Source organism: Cavia porcellus, unplaced genomic scaffold, assembly GCF_034190915.1.
Source record: "Cavia porcellus strain 051 isolate PalLab524CR breed Dunkin Hartley unplaced genomic scaffold, mCavPor4.1 scaffold_17, whole genome shotgun sequence".
Lineage (NCBI taxonomy): Eukaryota > Metazoa > Chordata > Mammalia > Rodentia > Caviidae > Cavia > Cavia porcellus.
Window position 1 is genome coordinate 63,511,177 of NW_026947500.1, and position 20,654 is coordinate 63,531,830.

Below are 20,654 nucleotides of genomic sequence, written 5' to 3' on the forward strand. Positions count from 1 at the left end.
GCGTCGTCCTCCCTGTCTTTGCTCCTGGGCTTATGGTGCCCATAGAGAGTAAGAACAGAGCCAAGGCAGACAAGCCGAAGGGATGGCGGCCACCTGCACCTTCTACAATGAACAGGAGACACAGCTGCTCTGGGAACAGATCCTGGTGGTGGGGAGAGACATGGCAGCTGCTGGCCCTCCGTTGGGAGGCTCAGGCCTGCACTTATTACAGGAGCCTGCTAGGTGTCCCCGTGGCCCACGTAAGTAAGCACTTGCTCATGCAGAGTCCCTGGGAGCAGCGAGGCTGCGAGGCTGTGTCCATGGACCTCGGGGGGATATCCTTGGTGACAGTCAGGCAGAGGCTGAGGCATCTCAGCCAGTACTGAGCCTTCTCCTCTCTTTGCAGCTCTTCAGGAGCAGGAAGAAGAGGAGACTGAGGCCTTCTCAGCCTAGGCAGGGAGCTGCTGGCCAAGGGGCCAGGCGCAGAGCCACTGGAGCTGCTGGAGCCTGAGGAGGAACTGATGCTGGTGGACTAAGCAAGTGATGTGGAGAAGACTGCAGCCAGTGTGAGAGACTGCAGCTGTTGTGTCTCCTGTGTCCCTACCTGGAGCCAAGAGTGGGCTCCTGAAGGCAGCTCTTGCCTCCTGGGGTTGCCTGCCAGGCCTTGCCCTGCCCACCCAGGCCTAGCTCTGTCCCCCTGCTCCCACACCCCCTATTCCTGCAGCTTCATGAATAGAGGAGGGGCAGTTTCTCCAGCCCCAATTACTCCTGTCCCACTGTATCTACTGCAGCACCAGGTACCTCCCCTCTTCTGTGACTCATTCACCACAGGACAGACACAGTATCCCCAGTGTCCGGAAGCATGGGGACCCATGACACCTGTTTCAGCCTCCAGAGGGGCAGGTATGACCTCCAGGCTGGCTACTTAGAAGGGAGCTGGTTGGGGCAGGTGGGAGGGTCAGAGGTGGCCCTGCCTGGAGGGGGCCAGTGTGGGCACCACAGGGACACAGGTTGGGGACTCAGGTAGAGCTGGGGGCTATGTCTCCATGGCAAGGGCTGCACAGGTCCCCAGGAGCTGTTATGTAAGGAGAAAGCTGTTGTAGTTAGGTGAGGCGTGGTCCTACTGAGGAGCTGCCTGTGCAGTGTGCTGGTGCAGCAGTAGGCATGCACACATGGACCAGCAGAGAGGAGGCAGAGACAGAAGTGCAGGGGATGGGGAGGTGGCAACTTCTGTGGGCCCCATAGGCCAGGGAAGGGGCGAGCATCCTCCAGGGAGAGCAGGAGGCCAGAAGTCATAGCTCTTCCGAGGTTGTGAACATCTCTTCAGTTGCCCACATCGGTCCCTGGCTGGGTCAAGGTCTGGCACGACAAGGCCGATGAACCCCTCTCCGTCAGTGACACTGCTGTCCCTGAGCCTGAGTGTAACTGAGGCTGCAGCCCCTGGGGATGCAGAGGGACAGGTGCAGCTCTTGCGGATCAGGATCCCCAAACGCTGCTGTACCCTGGCTACCCTGCTCGGCTCTGCAACAGATCTCTCCTCTTGCTTGGGTCAGGTACTGACCTCCCACACTGTCCCCAGGGTCCTTCCCTCCTCCCAGCAAAGGTCCCCAGCTCCTGCAAGTCCCAGCCCAGTGAATGCCGTGGCCTCGATGTTGGCACCCCCGCATTGTGGAAGTTCTGCTCATGTTGGAGTCTGTCATTGTGTTGTCCTCTTCACTAGGCCTGGACTGCTGGATGGCCAGAGCCTCCTGCAGACAGACGCCAAGTGCTGTTCCTGCACCCTTCATGCTCAGTCACACGGCGGCCCTTTCTTAGAGTTATTTTTGTTTTGAGTCCAGGACCCTGGGTAATGACTTGGGCTTGGGGACCCAGAGTACCTTCCCCTTCCTCCCCACACTCCCTGGGCTGCACAGACCCAAGTGGCAGGGCAGGTGGGGCTGGAGCTTGTGGGGGTGGCAGGCAGCACCCCAGTGGTTGTGGGGCGCCTTGATGTGGTATCAGGTCTGCTGGCTTTTGGCCCTGAACCCCCACCAACTAGGTCTGTGTCTGGGGAGGAGGGCAGTGCTCTGGGCTTGTCACTCGCTGTCCCTCGCTTAGCTGAGTTGGTGAGGAGAGACTGGTGTGTTCTGTCCCAGAGGGTGGACCAGGATGAGGAGGACCTGGAGGAGGAGCACATCATAAAGGTGAGACGCCCAGCCTGGGGCATGTGTATAGGGCTTTCCCATGCGAGGACCACTTTTCTCTCTTGCTGTCCTCACTCTGAAGTTCCAGAGGAGAGTGAGCATCGGCCTCAGCCTCCACCTCACACTTGGGGTGATGCGTGGGAGTGGCCCCTGGCCCATGTTGTCCCTGGGAGGTGAGGGTGAGGACATGGCAGTCCCGAGCCCCCAAGCCCTATGCTCCAGCAATGTCACCAGGCCTGGATGGTGTCGCCGGGCTGGCCTTCCTTGGTGACATCTGATGCAGGTTGTGCTGCCTCCTTTGGAACTGCAATTGCAGTCACTGTCTCTTCCTGCAGGCTCCAGGCCTGGATGCTCCGAGAGCACCTGGGGCAGTTCTGTGCCCCCTTTGACCTCCTCTTTGCTCTGGGCAGATTTACTACTGCAGCCCGACACACTCCCAGGTGGCCCAGGTCATGCAGAGAGTTCAAAAGAGCCCCTTTGGTAAAGATATCAGGCTGGGACATGGAGCAGCTGGTGACCCTTGGGAGGGACACCCGGGCCTGCCCCTATTACGGGAGCCAGCTGTGCCCAGGTGAGAGCATGCTTGTGCAGGGGTTTTTGCTCTGTAGTCTGGGAAGACACCCCCCAAATGGCAACGTTGGCCAGCTCTGATGGGTCCAAGGGCGGGAGGCCAGTCATTGGTATGGAACCCTAGACTAAGTGGGTGATCATGAAGAAACTGAGGCACGCTTCTCCTCCCTTCCTCAGTCTCCTCCTTAAATCTGGCCCTGCGTGCGTGAGGTGAGTATAAGGAGTGGTAGACCTGCTGATGGATGCACAGGAAGAAGCTGGGCAGTCAGGGACCTGAATTCCTCAGCCAACTTTGCCTTTGTAGTGTCCCACTGAGGTCATTATGTGTTGTATGTGAAGTTCTTTGACTGCCTTGTGTGATCACTGTATGTGAGCTTCAGTGCTCACATGTGAACTAGGACCTTATGCTTCTGGGGTTCTGAGTACTTCTGATTGTTCATCACTGTTTTTTACTGGAGAATGTGTTTTCTCTTGTGCAGTACTCGAGACTGAACCTAGGTCCTTTGAACTGAGCTGTATCACCCCCACCCTTTGTTGTTGTTTATATTTTTAAAAAAAATTTTAAGACAGGGTCTTATCACATTGTTGCCCAGGCTAAGACAGAACTTGCCATCTTCCTGTCTCAGCTTCCCAGGGTGCTGGGATGACACATGCACCACCATACCTGCCTTTGAAAATCTTTATAACAAAATGTACCTAAAATTGACAAAGTACGAAAGTTTGATTACTGCCCTCCACTCCTCCACCCTCAGCTGAGGCAGAGTTTATTGAGCTGAGTAGCAAATGAGGAATCTGAGCCTCCGAAGTTACACAGCTGTCACAGAGTCACACAACTCTGTGAGTGGCAGCAGCTCCAGCACTGCAGATCATAGCTGATTCCTGGGCTTTAGAGCTGCATGGGGGCTTAGGTGAGGTCAGCAGCAGAGATTCCCCAGTTCTTTCTCATCCTTGATCCCCTTCTGAGTCTCTCAGCTCCAAGCCTCCTGTGTCCGTACTTCTGAGACAGGCTGGGGATGCAGTTACAGTTCTACACAGTCACTTTCTCTCCCAGATTTCCCTAAACATGGATGATCCAGGCAGGGAATAACACAATTCCCATCAGGACTGAGGGGAGCAGGCAGGTTCTCCATGGGACCAGCCTGGCCACCACCCCAGCAGCCTGCTCTCTCCCCTCCAGATGGTGGTGCTGCCCTACCTGATGCTCCCACATGTGGCCACACAGCAGGCTGTGGGCATCTGGCTGCAGGGCCAGGTCATCATCATAGATGAGGCACACATCCTGATCTACGCCATCACGAGCATCCATGGCACAGAGGCTAGTGGGTCCAGCTGGGTTGGCCTGCATGGGGCTTCAGGCCATGGACCCTTCCCCCGAGACCCCAGAGCTTGATTCTTCCAGGGACAGCACTTGGCAGAGCTTCACAGAGGCTGCTGGTTGGATGGGAAGGGGGCCATAGAGCAGCAGGGGTCTCGGGTCGCTGGTTCTTGTTACTCTCTTGTGTTGCTCAGGTGCACTTGGGGTCCCCACAAGCTTCTCTTCCTACTCCTTAATGTCCTGTGTGCTGCGTTATCTGCTTCTGCCCTTCTTGCTGACCCTCAGTGGGGCCGAAGTCCTGACTGATGCTGGGAGCCTGGGGACTCAGAGGGTGAGGCTCGTGCCCAAGGTCACACAGTGCAGGAATGGGGAGCAGAGATGGGACCGCTGGCTTCACACCAGCTGAGCAGGGCCCAGGTACTTTAGGCTGCAGTGTGGTGTTTGCCATGTGAAACCCCAGGTCTTTCCCCATTGGATGGAAACCAGCAGGGAGTTTCCTTACCTGAGGGTTTCAGCCTCTCCCTTTGCCCAGCCTGAAGTGGCTGCACACAGACCAGAGCTTCCTGTGCCCTCAGCTCTGTCAGCCCCAGGGTCATAGACCCACACTGTATGGGTTCCTGGCTTCTGAGACCCATGCTTGTGACAGATCCTGTGAGTCCCAAGCTGGCATTTTCTGCACATGGCATCAGTTCTCCCTGGCCCAGTGCTCAGCTGCTTGTCCAGAGCCTGGTCTGACCTCAGCCTGTGCTCCGTGCTCTGTCCCCAGCTCTGCCTGGCCCACTCCCAGTTGGTGCAGTACATGGACCTGTACAGGTGGGGCGTGCCTCGGGGTTAAGGGAAGGTCCTGGTCACTTTGGCTTACAGAGAGTGTGCCTGGCTCATCTTCCCATCACGGTCCTCTGTCCTTGGGGTGTGCCTCAAGGGGCCCTGCTTGAGACAAGACTGCTGGCTCTGGGAGCCAGCCTGTCTTTTTCCTGTGGTGGTGATAGTTTGTGATTCAGCTGGGCCAGGTAGTGGGGACCTGTAGGGAAGCACCAACTCGAGTCCTGCAGGTTTCTCAGCAGGAAGCATCTGAAGGTCAAGAACCTGATGTACATCAAGAAGATTCTGTATTTGCTGGAGCAGTTTGTGGCCCTGCTGGGAGGTAGGTAGGCACTTTCCCAGACCTTGCCTTTTCCTTGGCTGCCAGGGACCCAGAGATCTCCCGTGGGTATCAGCTGTGTCTTGGTCATTGATCTGTGAGATTCTCCTATCTTCTGCTGAGTCCAGCAGTCCAACCTCACAGCCTAGTGCATTTGCCTATATTCTGTGCCCTTTCATTGTTTTCTTTTTGGTACCAGGAATCAAACTCAGGACTCAGGACTTTCACTTGCCAGGAAGGCATTGTGCCCTGACCCCGCTGTGTCCTTCCTCCCACCAACTCTTCTCCACTGGTGACCTGGTGACGCAGTGTGTGAGATTCTGTGAATGGGTTGCGCCTGGCAGCATCTACAGTGCCCTGCATGGCCTCAGTTTCATTTTTCCCATGACGGGAGCAGCCTATGTGTTTGAACCCAGTTTATAGATCAGTCACTGAGCAGAGACCAGGTGCTTTTCGTGTGACCCTGCTGCAGACTCCTGGCCTGGTCGTAAGTTGTGCATCTGTGCCTGTGAAGGCGGGGAGCCAGTGAATCTGTGCAGAGCGATCTTAACCCACATGGGCTCCCGTTTCTTGTGCCTTGGCCACTGCAGCCCGTAGCCCTGGCTCCCTGCACTGTACACAGTGGGCGGCCAGCTGAGATGCCCAGGATGAGGAGAAAAAGGAAGGAAACTGTTTTCTTGCACACCAGGCCCACAAGGCCACTGGAACCTCTGTTCTCTCTGTGTGTCTCTGCTTGCCATAAATGACCAAAAGCAAAGCAGCCACGGGAGCGTGCTGAGACGCGAAGGCTTAGTTACACGAGCAGTGTGGAGATGAGAAAGCGGAAGTGGGTGGTGGGTGACTGCACCCTGACCTGTTTGTATGTTTCTCTGAGGGAATATCAAGCAGAACGCCAACACAGAGCATCTCGCAGACAGCTGAGGGGTCAGCTACTATGTCCCTGTGACACTGGAAGCTGGGCTAAGAGCAGGCTCCCAAGCCCTCTTGCTGTCTCCGCCTCCTCTCTGCTCTTGAGATGGAGCTAAATACCATCAAGGATTCCTCTTTCAGAGCCAGGTGGACAGCATCAACCTGTTCAAGGTAGAGCTGCCACTTTTCCATGCAGGCCCACCACGTGTCCTTGTTGGTGCCAGCTGTGGGCACTGCTGCTTTCAGGTCACAGAAGGAATAAAAAGCAGAGACCCTGTCAAGCAGCAGGCTGAGGACTGAGGATCCAAAACACAGATGTGGGAAATTACTGGCCCCTTAAAGCATTGTATATCCAGGAACTGACCTTCAGTCTGGGCTCGGGCTCAGTGAGAACAGGAGTCTTTCTAGGACCTCAAGGGTCACAGTGGCGACCACAAGTTCCCCTACTTCTCTTCCATCTCACCCCAGAGCCTCAGCTCTATTCACAGCCTCTGACCTTCGCTCCCCCTCACCCTGTACCTCTGGGTCTTCTGCCTGGTGAATAGACACTGTCACTGTGGAGTCACTTAGTGACTCCACAGCCTTAGCCACCCCTGTAAACAGAACACATGCTGAGTTGTGAGGAGTGACAGTTGGGGGCCACATGACAGCACCCTAAGCTATGGGCATAACAGTCCCCACACCAAGCAGCCAGGAAAGCCTTATGTTTTGCCCACTGATGCTCTGGGCATTGCCTTTCTAGGGGATTCTTGGCTGGAATTACAGATACGTAGTCTTGGGAAGACACAGGACACCAGCAGGCATTTAAGTAGGGTAGAAATGATGCGTTTGAGAAGCTCCTTTCTTTTTGAGTGTGTAGGGGGTTGGGTCTTTTGTTTTTTGGTTTCTGTCATCTCTGATACTTAGTTATACAGGGATCTCTTGGTTAATGTTTCAGTTTCCGTATGAAGAGTCCCCTAACACTCTTGTATGGAGGGCCTGATTCGCAATGCAGTAGAGTTCAGAGCTGGAGTCTAGAAAGGTCAGTGATTCCTGAGGGATCTCAGCTCATCAGTGGATTGATCTGTTGAGTTCAGAACTGGGGGACCATGAAGAGGTGGGCCCAGGTGGAGAGAGTAGGTCATGGAGGAAGGAGGGGAGGAGACATGTTTGATCATGTCTTGCCCTTTCCCCATGCTCTTGCTCTCTGATTGCCTTCTCTTTGAGATGAAGTATCCTGCTTTCCTGTGCGATGCTTTTCCACCATATGATTCTGCCTTGAAGTTGGTTGTAGCCATGAACCAAGACATGTGAAGTGAAGAGCCCAAATCAATATTTGCTGCTTTGAGCCACGGAAGTCAGGTATTTTGTTCCAGGAGTGAAAAGCTGAGTAATAGAACCCCAGAGAAGTGGGATTGTTGGCTGTGATGATGGGATGGCCAGTGATGTGATTCAGAAGCCTTCAGTTTGTGGAAGTAATTTGGAAAGGTTTAGAAACCCATGCTAGAGAAGCTCCAGAATGTGGTAAGTGGAAGTGAATGGACAGTGTTGAGGGGGAGTTTAGAGGACCAGAGTGCCCATAGAATGAGAACGGATTATGTCCATCAACTTCCACATGCAGAGAAGGATACAACTTGAAGTCAGACGAGAGGCCATTCATGTTACATTCTGGCAAAGAAATTGTCTATATTTTATCCATGCACTAAAAATTTGCAGGAGGCTGAAAGGTGAACTAGTTTACCTAGTGGCTGAAATGTCAAGGCAGCACAACTCTCAGACTGTGTCACAGTAGGGATCCACTGACAAGCTCAGTGGCTGAGTGTGATGTCCGGGGCTGGGTCCTACTGTTATTCTTGGCCCTGGCTTCTCCTTTCTGTCTTTGCTTCCTGGATACTGTGAGCTGGGAACCCTTTCCTCCACTATTTTCTTCCTGAGGCCATCTCTGCATCCAATGGTGGCCTGAAAACATGACATGAAAGAAACCTTCCTTCTTTTAGTTATGGATGACAGTACTGTCTCAGAGTTGTGAAAGTGACTTCTACAGCGCAGGAGGGTGATATGTGACAGACTCCCTGCAGGAGCCACTGAGAGGTTGATGTGTGAAGCCATGTGAAAGAGGCCAAAGCTTCGATGGAGACCCCTAAACCTGAAAATGCTAGGAATGTGGAATGTGGGCTAAGGGATGATGTGGGTAAGGAACCCAGCCAGCTCTAGAGAGAGGCTATGTGGCTGCAGCTGGCAAGTCATAGAGGTGGAACCACACAATACCTTTGGGGTTCATGTACTGTCACCTTGTGCACAGATGTCAGTCATGGAGTTCCCAGATTTAATGTTTGCCTTGAAAGAGTTTTGTCCTACTTCCATCCAATTCTTTTCTGCCTCATACTCAACACTTTTGCTTTGAGAGTGTTGACACTAGGTATAAAGTTTACTGGCTGTTTTACATTGGGAGTGTGTATCACACATCTGGAATCTTACAGGGGTTTACAGGTAAGAGTTGCTTTAATTCTCAGAGGAGACTTTGGATGTGGGGTTTTGAGAAATGCTGAGAACTTTTGAGACGTTAGCAACACTTTGTCATAGACTAAATTCATTTTCCATAACAAAACGCACAAGAGGCCTTGGGGGCCAGGAGAAGAATGTTATAGTTTGGATAAATGTGATCTTCAAATGGCTCATGTGTTCAGGGAGGGGGCGGCATTTGGAGGTGATTAGATAATGTGGCACTGATCTCATCAATGGATCGATTCACCAGTGAGGCCATCACAGAATGGGTGACTAGAGAGGGCAGGCCCTAGGTGGAGGGAAGGGCCCTTGGGTATGCCTTTGGAATGTTTCTCTTCCTTGCCTTTACCATTTCCTAGCTGCTGTGAGGCAAACCTCTGAAACCAAGAGCCAAAATAAACTTTCTCCTTCAAACTGTGTGTGCCGTCATTTTGTTCTGCAATACAAAGCTGTGGTCCGAATTAAGTCTGTCTCTGAATCTTAGTGCTGCATAACTGGGAATAGCAGTGTCTGAGGAAGGGTAAGAAACGCTTGGCTACCTTCTGTGGTCTCCCCACATTCTGTCCACAGCTGAATGCAGCACTCTATGAAAATTCTATCCCAAGTGTCTGACTTAGTGTATCAGCTGTTTCCTGCTGGAATGCTGACATTTCAATGCACTGAAAGTATAAGGAACAAAATGTACCCATTTTGGGTTTTATTACTCCTTAGTTCTTATTACTTTTTTTGCGGGGGGAGAGAATAAAGTCAAATATGGCAAAACAAAGCTGTCAGTCAAAACCAAGGATAGACATAGCACATGATGTGAAACAGAGTACAAGGTTATCAACAATGGTTATATTGGTCTTGTTCTCTACTGTTTTGTCCAACTTTATAATATCTAATGAGATAGACAATTCTTTTTCAGGAAACAAGAGACAACGTTGATAACCATTGTTGATAACCTTGTACTCTGTTCTGTCTATCCTTGGTTTTGACTGACAGCTTTGTTTAGCCATATTTGACTTTATTCTTTCCCCCCCAAACAAGTAATAAGAACTAAGGAGTAAAAAAATCCAAAATGTGTAAATTTAGTTGTAAAAAAGAGAGGGGATAAAAAAGAGCTCTAACGGATATAACAGCAAGTGTGTTTAGGGGTGTTAAATACCTGACTATATTAATGTTTTTGGATCATTGAACATAGCTGTTTGCAGTCTCTCTGTTTGAATGTCCACTTTGTATTCTTTGATACTGTGATTTGAGCAACTATTTCCAAGATGATTATATGTGATCTATTAACAGGTGATTTCTTACTGTTAGGGTTTTTTTTTTTTGTAGTTCTGTATTACGTGTACCCTTATACCGCTTTGTTTTGTTTTGTGTTTTTCTCTTTTTCCTCTTAAATAAAATTTAAAAAAAATGTCTCTTGTTTCCTTAAAAAGAACTGTCTATCTCATTAGATATTATAAAGTTGAACAAAACAGTAGAGAACAAGAGCAATAAAACTTAGGCATTGTAAACATTACAGGACTTCCAAAGGAGACTATTGTCAAACCAGAATGGGCATCTTAGTGAATCTTATTGCCTTCAAAGTAGTTGCCTATACCCTCAAACTTGATACTATCATACAGAATGGAACAGAGTCTAATCAGTCAAAACAAGATCGTGGGAGTATTACAGGACTTCAAAACAAGTTAATAGTAAATCAAAAAAAGTTACTATTATATATCCTGCTAATTTTTAAAATTTTTCCCCTTAATTAAAAAAAACATAAAAAATAACTAAATAATTTTTTAATGAATAAAGGAGAGATTGAGATAAAACAGGACATAACAATATAACAATACAGGTCAAAGCATGACTGTTTCAGCAACCTAGTGCTTCACCACCAAATAACCCAACTTAATAGTAGTTACCATAGTGTCTGTCTTTTTCCTTGAAATATTGGAATAAAACTTCATATACTATAGCTTCAAGTATTTCCATATCAAGAAGCCCAGAATAAAGTCTTTCCAATTAATAAGTGATAAAAAAAGAAAGTATAAAAAGAAAACCATGATAATGGATGTATCCCTACACAGTGAGGTACACAATCACATCTCCAATGACATTGTCTCCACCCTTCCCTCATCACCACTCCCCTGTTCTACTCCAGCCAAACTGTTTCCTCGGGGTAGGTTCTTGCATGGCAAGATAGCTGTTAGCATCCCATTTATTAGTATCTGTCCAAATGCCTTTTATATGAGTACCTTTCCTCTCCTGTTCTGTGAATGGTAAGTTTTCAGACCCTTCACCTCTTGTAACAGAAGATCCATTACCAATTTGTTAGTTTCCCAGGTAATACTTCTGGTTACAGCTGGTCACTGTGAAGCATAGCTGGTTACTATGATGCATATTGTGAGATCTAATACCCAGTTTACAATGCATTCTGCCTTGAACTTCCTTCTTTCTTATCCCATATAAGCCCTAGACCACTAGATATCAGGACCTGATATTTTGGGGATGATCCCAATGAGTGCCTGCTGACTTAAATAAATCTGTCTTCAAATACTGGGTGTTGTTCTGGTGTTTTTGGCTGCTGTAGCATCTGGTGCATCAGCTGGGAAGATCAAGCATGTTGACCTCTTTGGTCACCTGTGATGGCCCTCTTGCATGGAGCAAGGACCTCTCCAGGTCTTGACAGGAAAGTGCATCTTGAAGATTTTTTGAGTCCTCTCAGAGGTCGGGATACCTGGCTTCATATTTGAGTGGGTCACATAGCACCCCAAGGGGAGGAGGATGCAGTCTGTTTGTCTGTCTGTGCATTCTAATGTGATCCTTGGCAGCATTATTCTGTAAGTCCTGCTCAGCTTGAGCAGAAGGGGAGTCTAATCAATTCTCCTGAGGGAAAGGGTAGAATGTTTAACTTGTGAGTGCCTGTTGAAGGAGTGTGTGAGTGAGTGGAATGGACACTAAGCAAAAATGTATGAATGAAAATCCTCCTGAGGTGCATTTAAGAAAAGGCAGAATGGTGCTGGGCTTACTGAATGAGGCCAGGTTCCTTTGGTTTTCCAGCATCACCTCCCTGTACAGTGATGCTGGGGATTCCTGGAGGAGGAGCAATGCCCACTCCTCCTGGTAGAAGTCCATGTCTGCAAGCTGAAAGGTTCCCAGGTCCTAAACCATTGAAAACCTCATGGCTCCATCCAGTATCCTCCATTATGGACAGGGAGGGGGCAGAGGCTGACAGACCCAGGGAAGAAAGTACAGAGGACAGGATGTGTGGAAGGGCTTAGCACTCTTATCTTCAGCTTTAGGGCGCAGACTTTACTGCTCACCTACTGTCTAATTGTGTTGCTTCGAAGGTCCAGTGTGATGCTATGCAGGGCATCGCTCCTGGTCATATTGGAGGCTCCAGGAGTCCAACCTCCTTCAAGCAGCAGAGTTGAGCACAGTCCAGAGACAATGCAAAGACAGCAGAAACATTTAGTAAATGAATGATGATTTGAAAGAACTTAGACTCACCTACAACCAGCATGTCAGGAGCTCACTGATGGGTCTCCTTCCTGGTGCATGCTTTCTCATCAGAGGCTGGGTACAGGGAGGACTGAGCTGGGGAGGATGAAATAAGTCAAAAGAATCCAGGTTATCCCACGTTCTGGAGCCTTCTCCCCCAGTCTGATGGTAGAAAGCCCAACTAGTACATAACACATGCACATACCATGCACACTCACAGCACACACGTCCTCCTCATGCAGACACTTACAGCTTCCATGAGAAACCAGGGTCCATCTCATGACAGCCAGAATACAGGGCTTAAGGCTCTGGATGACTATGCCTAATTCACAGATGAGGAAAGTAAGATTGTCAAGGAATCGTTTTTATCAGATTTACAGAAGTATTAAGTGTCATTCTCCCACACAGGTGACACTCAGGACAAACCCCAAACCTCCAAGTCCCAAACTGCAAAAGCTGCCCATCAGACCAAGGATCCTGGGTTCCCATATCCACTCTCACTATATCCAGGATCCCATCCCTGTGCCTCTGTATGGGCAGGGCTGCCAGGACTCCATGTTGCCAGCCCTCAATTTGAGATCTTCTTGCCTTTAAATTTGAGGCAGGGTGCCCTGGCTGGATTTCGACTTGTGATTCTCTTGTCACCTACAACCTGGCATTACAGATCTAGGTCACCACTGTTGGATTCACTCACTACTTTAAAAAGAAAAATTACTGAGTTAAGGTTTAAGAAGTGCTTAGCCCTGACTGGATTTACCTGATTTCCATCTGGCCATCTGTCAGCTCATTTGGCTAGAGACAGATTTTATGCTCTCATCAGACTCTGCAACCTTGTCATGCTGAGATCCGGTACTGAATGCTAAACAGTTCCTACAGTTCATTTAGGACTCCAGACTCAGGCCAGGGGACCCTTTCACGGGGACAATGCAAACAGCTGAGTGGCATGTTGCTTGCTCCCCCATGACAGGCCTTCCTCTTCCGGTTCTGCGCAGAAGCGTTTATGTCTCAGCTTGCGGGCTTGCTCTGTCTGTGGCAGTTAGGGAGAGGGGAGGTGTCGCGTGTGGGGACGAGGCGGGTCAAGGGCCGCGCAGCTGTTCTCAGGGGCCAGAAGTTTCAGTTGGCTTAGTGGATTCAAGACGGGCCCCCCACTGGGTAGACACGGAGTTGGGGGAGAGGCCCAGGGCCAGCAATCGGGTTTTGGAGTGTTGACTGAGCATGGATGAGAGGGCGGGAACTGAGATGTTTGCAGGACTAGTTCTGGGGTCCGAGGGCGGGGCCAGCTGTGGTCCAGATACCAGGTTTACTGGGTTAACGTGTAGTAAATGTGGACAGCGTGATGGGCCTGGGATGGGGTTGGGTTCAGAGGCTTGGCGGTGAGACTCTCAGAGTAGGCCAGACTGCACTGGATTTATCAGATAGCGGGATGGGAACAAATCCTAAACTTTACTTCTGTCCCTGTCCTCATTCACACACCCTGTGGAGCAAGACAGGCTTTCAGGGCTTTTCTATGTATGAATTTTTAATCCTTTTAATTGCTTTCAGAAATGGATCATAAGACATCTCACCAACTTTTTTCCTGGAGCTAGTAGGTAAGCCTCTAATTACCTCTTACACTAAGATTCTTTGTTCTGGAGGAGCTGCCCTAGACTATACGTAAATATATAGGAAAGGTTCAATTTTACAAGTCAGTAAAATAGCCTCATTCCTACTCCTGTTTCTCAGTCGGTGTGCTCAGGTATAAACTATCATTTTCCCCTGTGTGTCTCCAGGTGCAGAGAGAGATTGTGTGTGTGTGTCTGTGTGTGTGTGTGTGTGTGTGTGTGTGTGTGTGTGTGTGAGAGAATGTTAGAGTCATTCATTTAGTAAATCCTGCTGGACACCTCCGTAATCACTGCTTTAGGTGCTGTGGGTATTAACTGAATGAAACAAATTTCCCTGCCCTGACGTAACTTGCATTTCACTTGGGAGGCTGAGGACGGATGCACACGAACTAGAATTCCTGACATTCAAGGCACTTGTGAGCACAAGGAGGAAAGAGGAAAGGGCCTGAGAACAGTCTCAAGCGATCTTCCCCTTGGCTGCTGCTCCCCGCTTCTTTATCACACTGGGCCTCTCCTCTCCTTGGTCACCTGTGTCCTTGTCACACACATCGCCAGCCACAGCCTGTCCTCCTTCAGTACACAGCATCTGCTCTGATTGTGGGCAATAAGGACGGCTGCAGGGAGGGTGTCGTGTCCTTGGATTTGGGAGCTTGGAAGCCACAGCAGCTGCACGGGTGAGTGCTTTGCTCATTTTCACTGCCCAGCTCCTGTCTGGGATCCGTGGTGTGGGAAACTTCATAAGCATGGATGCCCCGGAAATGGAGGTCCAGGAAAGGAGTTGCTGATTGCATCTGAAATGACTTTTAGATTCTGAACAGGGAAAACGGGCATCTTTTTCAGTTCTTCCCAATTTTGAATGTGTTACAGCCACTAACTGACTCAGTTCTTTCTAAAGAAAGCCTTTTGACATGTGATTCTCATGAAATGCGCTGCATTTCATTTAGGTTCATTGCTAGGCAGTTTATGTATATTTACTTTTAATTTTTGTCTTCTCCTTACCCCTGCTTTTTTCTGGTGGTTTTGTTTTGGGGGAGTTTTGAGACAAGGATCTTACTGTGGAGTGGAGACTATCCTGGAATTCACTATGTAGCCAGGCTCATCTGAAGCTCCTGGTCCTCCTGCTTCACCTTCCTGGGTTATGGCCATTCACCATCAAGCCTGGCTTATTTATTTCCTCTTTGAATTTTTTGATAAGATTTTTGTATGCAAGGAAGAATTGTGTGAGAATTTTACAGAAGAATCCTGGATAGAACTCCAGTCTATATGTGAATCAAGCTTGCCCAGTATTCACATTTTCCCCATTTACTTTATACTCACACTTTATACATACCTATACCATGGGCATTATGTTCACAATCTCCCTTACACATGACTTTCATAATAAAAAGGGTCATTTTCTTGCAGTAATTACCAGAGTGTTTTGCAGTGCTATTATCTCACACAAAGCCCACATTCACAATTCATTGATTTTCACAAAGACCTCTTCTATAGCTTCGTTTTTCATGTGCCAGGTTCTGGTCCAGGATCATGTCTTGAATTTAGTTGTTGAATCCCTTCAGTACTGATCTGGAAGTTTTTCAGGTTTTTTCTCTCATGTAATTACCATTTTTGAACCAGGAAGACCAGATATTTTGTAGAATGTTTTAGGATGTTGCTGAAGCTGGTACTTCTTCTGGCAAGATACAAGTTTGATATATGTGTGTATACTTCATGTATAGGCATATGTATACATAGTACCATGTGAAAATGTGCACACACATATGTATAAACATGGAGAGATACTGGTATGTAGCTACATATTTAAATGTTTATGTATGTACATATGGTTGGCATAATTTGCATGCTTTAAAATTTGTATTAAAAACTATGACTTGATACTTGAATTCAAGTCCAACAAAACAAATCATTCTAAGTCCTTTGTCTTTCTCATCTCGCACCATTTTCTCTAAGAGTGATAATCATGGGTGTTAATACACTTACAACTCTTCAGTTTCATCATGAGTGAAAAATAATTTCATGGGGCCAAGTCACTTTTTAAAGTCTGTATTTTTATTGGTACAAGCTTGCAGTATACAGTGATTACGATCATTGTGGAAAATTGGTATATGTACTTAACACATCTCAATTTCTATCCTCTTTTCTTCTAGCCCTCTTTAAAAATTTTTTCAGCATCATTTCATTTATCAAGATAAGCATGAAGTGAAATATCATAAATACGTATTAATTGTCATTAGTACAGATATCAAGTTAATTATAAATACAGATTAAGAGTCAGACTAATAAGCACAAGCACATATAAAGCCACTATACTAAATCATGGTACACACTTAGACATTGTTATTGCTGATCCCAATACTTTTTCTCTCTTTCTTCTATTTTATTTTGTATTTTATTTATGTATTGAGTTGCCTAGATGAGAGAAGGGGTATTTAAACCTGTGTGTCTGGTTTACTTCACTTAACATTGTGGTCTGAGCTTAATGTACAGGACTGATTCCTAGAAGCTGTAAAGGATGGAAAGGGAGGGTGGATAAAGGGGGCGGATTTGATCAGTGCATGCTGCATGCATGTGTTGAAATATCACACTGAGTCCAATTGGTATGTGCCACTCATGTTAATAAAAACATTAAAAATATAAAACTCAGAGGCAAATAAAACATTGTTTTTAAATTTTTATTGATGCCTAATGGCATATCTTTATGGGCACCACGTGATGAACTGATGTTTGTTCACCTTGTGTAATGAACAGAACCGGTTGTCAGTGTATTGATCACCCAGTGCACCAATATTTTCTTTATGCTTAACTTTATGATAAGCTCTCTGCTAGCTGCTCTGGAGTGTAAGGTGCTCCATTCATAATAGCTCTGTTTATCCTGATGTGGCGGTAGAGCCCTAGTGCACATTTCTCCTGTCTACTTGTAACCTTGTGCTTTTTGGTCATTCCTGCCTGGTCCTGCCTTCCTCTCTTTCCTTCTCAGGAAAGATAACCACTGTTATTCTTGGGACTTCTCTATAGTTACTTTGTTTTTCCTTTTTTTTGGTGAGATCCTGTGGTTTTTGTCTTTCTTTAACTTACTTTGCTTAGTTTCTTCCAGTTCAATGCACATTATTGCAAAAGGTGAGATTCCATATCATGTTTAAAAAGTCACTGAGCAAGACTTCATTATGTATTTATAAAGCACACTGTTTTCTTGTATTCCTCTGTTGAGTGAATGTGGAATTTTGATAGATTTTAAAGCTTGGCTCTCGTGATTATGACTGCTATTAGCTTGCATGCTCAGATATAGTTTTTAAAATAATAATGTTATTATTTATTGAAAGATATCCAGTTGAGAAATAGGGAAATAATGATCAGGTTATATGGGACATAATTTTGATTAAGTCTAGCTATGTCATATTTCTGATTTAGACTTTGCATTCAGAGAATTCTATACAGGAAGCAGGGGCAGGGAACATATTTTTCTTTACATCCACCCTCTTGATAAAGCAAGGTAGTGCCAGAACCATTTTATTTGGAATCATTTTGTTCCATTTGAATACATAACACTTCTAATGTTAAGAAATCAAGTCTCAGACTAGGAAATTTGCAGTGTTATTTCTACTGTGCTGCACTCATTATCGATCCTGTAGTTGGACCTGGCTTTCTTCCTATCCATGATTGGAAGTTTTGCATCACAAGAGGTTAAGCCAAGACAATGTTCTGAGCCATGGGATTGAGGTAGTGAAATAACCTGAAGTAGCACACTGTCCAGGCGTCCACTGATTTATCTGAAGTCTGTTTTTTCTCTTTTGAAGTGTCTTAAGTGTGTCATCAGATGCCTGAGACATAGCAGATGTAATCTGAGGAGTCACAGTGTGTCCAAGCCCTCGGTTAGTGACCCCTGCGTGGAGATGGCAGGGAAAAGTCAATGAGAATCGCACCTCATGATGACAATGATAACAAACTTTATGTTCCTTTTGGTCTTGTTGCTCAGGAGTGATACTTTCCTGTGACATTCCCTGGCTGTCTGCTCAACATGCCCTCTTGTTCAGAAACATCTGCACTAACTGAAACATCCCTCACAATGAGAAAAGGATCAAACATGAGCCTGGTGCTTCCCGGACACATGGTTTCTTTGAGGACCTGTGGTGGTGAGCATTAACTGCAATGGGCATCTCAGTACAGATAACAGAGTCCCGGAGTCCTGTGACCAAGCCTATACAAGTTACGATTGCTCTGCATGGATTCCAGAAACAACACGAACTTTTACCAGTAAAGCAGTAACTATGGATTCTAAGAGCAAACAGAACAGATCAGCTTTGCCAGGAGAAATTTGTTATACGCTGGCTTAGATTGGTCTTCTGTTAGTGCTTCCCAAAACAGTAAGAGGCAATAAATAGTAAGGAGTGCTGAACTATTGTTATTACCAGATACGTGCGTGTATTTTAAGTCCAAAGCTGCTGATTCATATATGTCAAGTAATTGACAGATGGAAGTGTTTATGGTAGTGAATTGTCAGACCCCTGTGTATTGCAGTTTGCACCCTGTTTGCACTCAAAGAGCAACGCTTCTCCCATAGGCCATAGTGAGCAGTTGCATAAAGGAGGGGAATGCGTGTGCTCATCTTTGGCTTCTAGGACTAATAACAGATCTGAGTATCAGATAATTGGTAAAAAATCTTTTAAGTTGCAAAATCACATAAGCTTCGTAACGTTCTCTAAATGTATATTGCAGTTTTGGGTACTTTAAAGGTACTCAACTATCTACACCGCCTACGGGAACCTTCCAATAGATCCTTATGACTGATTTTATGTGGAATGCAATTAATGTTGCAGTATTGTCCACAGCAATGTAGATCTAGTCAACAGTGAAAAGATTCCAGCAATAAACAGGCCTTGTGTGTAATCCAACCTCTAGCTTTTCAGTTCCCACATGCACAGGGAAATTGCGGTGACTCCAGGCTCCAGGTGGATGACCACTGCTGAAGGTCAGTCAGATCCATGGTCTCTGTACTCTTCAGATACACATGCAAGGAATGATTTGTCACACAGAAACTCTGAGTTGCAAGGAAAGGAAAGTTGATGAAGAAGGTAAAGGGAGCCGTTCATTCCCGTTTCCTCACCGTGCACCCTACTGAGAAAGAGCAGGTGGGCTTTCCCCACTGAAGGCTTCTCCAGTGAAGCTGTGATTCTGCTGCTGTGATGGTGGGTACTCAGGGTGCTTGGATGGAGCAGTGGGGGCAGCATCATTTCTTCCTCAACATGCATCTGTCCAGTGCAATGGGAGTGGAGCCATGGACAGGCCACTGCCTTCACCTGGGGCTCACACAAAGATCTAGCAGCAAACCCTGGAGGAGAACTGTGCCTGTGGGTATCAGCCTCTAGAGACCCTGCACGCTGTGTTCTGCCCTGCAGCTGTCTGCCTGCTCTGCCTGCTCTGCCTCTTCTTTGTGAATCAAGCTTCCTGACACCTGCACTCCAAGGCATCTCTTCCCCTGACTCTGTTTATTGATGGGACCCCAGGAGTTCCTCACTCAGAAAGGACATCCCCCTGGGAAAAATCCAAGGCCATCCCATGTATGTCTCAGATGCTCTTGAATGTACTGGTTTCATTTCCTTTGGATGTATTCCCAAATGTAGGGTTGCCGGTAAAGGATGACAATATTTTTCTGTGTTTAGAGAAACTGCCACACCATATTCCATGTTGCCAGTTCTCATTCGTTGCCATTTCCATTCTCAAATTGTAAATTTCTTTGACATTAGGTATAACAAGCTTTACTTGTGAAATGGAAAGCATGAAAAACAAAGGAATAAGAATATTAACTGTATTAAAAGCTTTTATGTATCAAAGGACAGTATCATCATAGTGCAAATATGTCCTACAACAAGTGGGAAGATGGGAAGGGGACCGGGAGCTGGAAGTAGCAAGGTTGGGTGGCGGGGTGAGGGATGAAAAAAGATGTGTCCCATGCATGTGTCAACTGCCCACCGTGAGTGTAATCATTATGTACTGCAAGTGTATACAAATAAAATGAATTCTAATAATGGAAGAAAACTTGTGCAAGTCATGTTGCAGTAAGCGCTCATATCCAAAATACGTAAATGACAATGAAAGGACAAACAAGACATTGACATAGGTAGAGAAATTGGGTAGTTCTAAAGGTATTTGCATGAGGCTAAATGTGCACAGGAAGCTTCAAAACACTACTAGTAATCAAATAGGTGCAGGGAGAAAACTACAATTAGGTCACAGTTCATGCACACTAGGGAGTCCTGAGTAATGAAAATGTGAAGTAAGCCTAGTACCAGAGAGGATGTGGAGAAGTTGGAGCCTTCATACAGTGCTGATAGGAATGTAAACCGATGCGGTCAATGTGGGAAGAGATCAGAAGTTGAACACAGGGCAGCAGGGCAGCAGGCCATCTGAAGCTGCTGTCTGCCTGGGGGAGGTTGGTGTGGTAAAGGTTTAAGGAGAAGCTGCACCTCAAAGCCAGGTCCCTCTCACCAAGTTTTGGGCACTGTGGGCTCCAGAGTGAGTGCAGATGGAGGCATAACAGCAAACTTCCAGAAAGACAACCCTCAACTTGTTTATAAAGGTGGAAACTAAAGATGTTTTGAATTATTTGAGAAATATAAATTGTGTAACCAGGATTATGTTTTTTGACACTTTCAAAAAGTCAACTGATTAAATGGCACACATGCCCTAGTGTTGAGAAAAACCTGTAAGCACCGCTCTATGAAACATCACACACACCCACACTCTCACACACACACATTCCTCTTCCCGTTGAGTGCTAATACCATTCTGGCATATGGTAGAAACTTCACCAGCCTAATATTGAGTGCAGTATTCTTTTCTTGATGCATAAGAGAGATAAACAGATGCATTCTACAAATCCCTGAAAAATATTTACAAAGGGTTTCTTACAGCTGCTCAGAGGCAACAACGAACTGGTTTCCCATTCTGGGATGAGTGGAGACAGTATGGTATTCTGAGAGGAATACTGTTCAGGCATAAGA

General features: G+C 47.0%; 1 long non-coding RNA gene across 3 annotated transcripts in view; it reads left to right on the top strand.

The window, feature by feature from the left end:
* The window catches only part of LOC106027333 (uncharacterized), a 37,374-nt gene extending 17,427 nt beyond the window's left edge, over positions 1–19,947 (top strand). Inside the window, exons 3-7 of one of the 3 annotated variants that reach the window (XR_010040320.1) lie at positions 386–1,825; positions 2,115–12,904; positions 13,598–13,644; positions 14,233–14,330; positions 17,630–19,947. This is a non-coding gene — a long non-coding RNA (uncharacterized LOC106027333). Of the gene's footprint in view, positions 1–115; positions 12,905–13,597; positions 13,645–14,232; positions 14,331–17,629 lie in introns of all 3 variants that reach the window. The other 2 variants (XR_010040319.1, XR_010040321.1) reach the window with 2 other exon arrangements.
* The last annotated feature ends 707 nt before the right edge of the window (positions 19,948–20,654 follow it).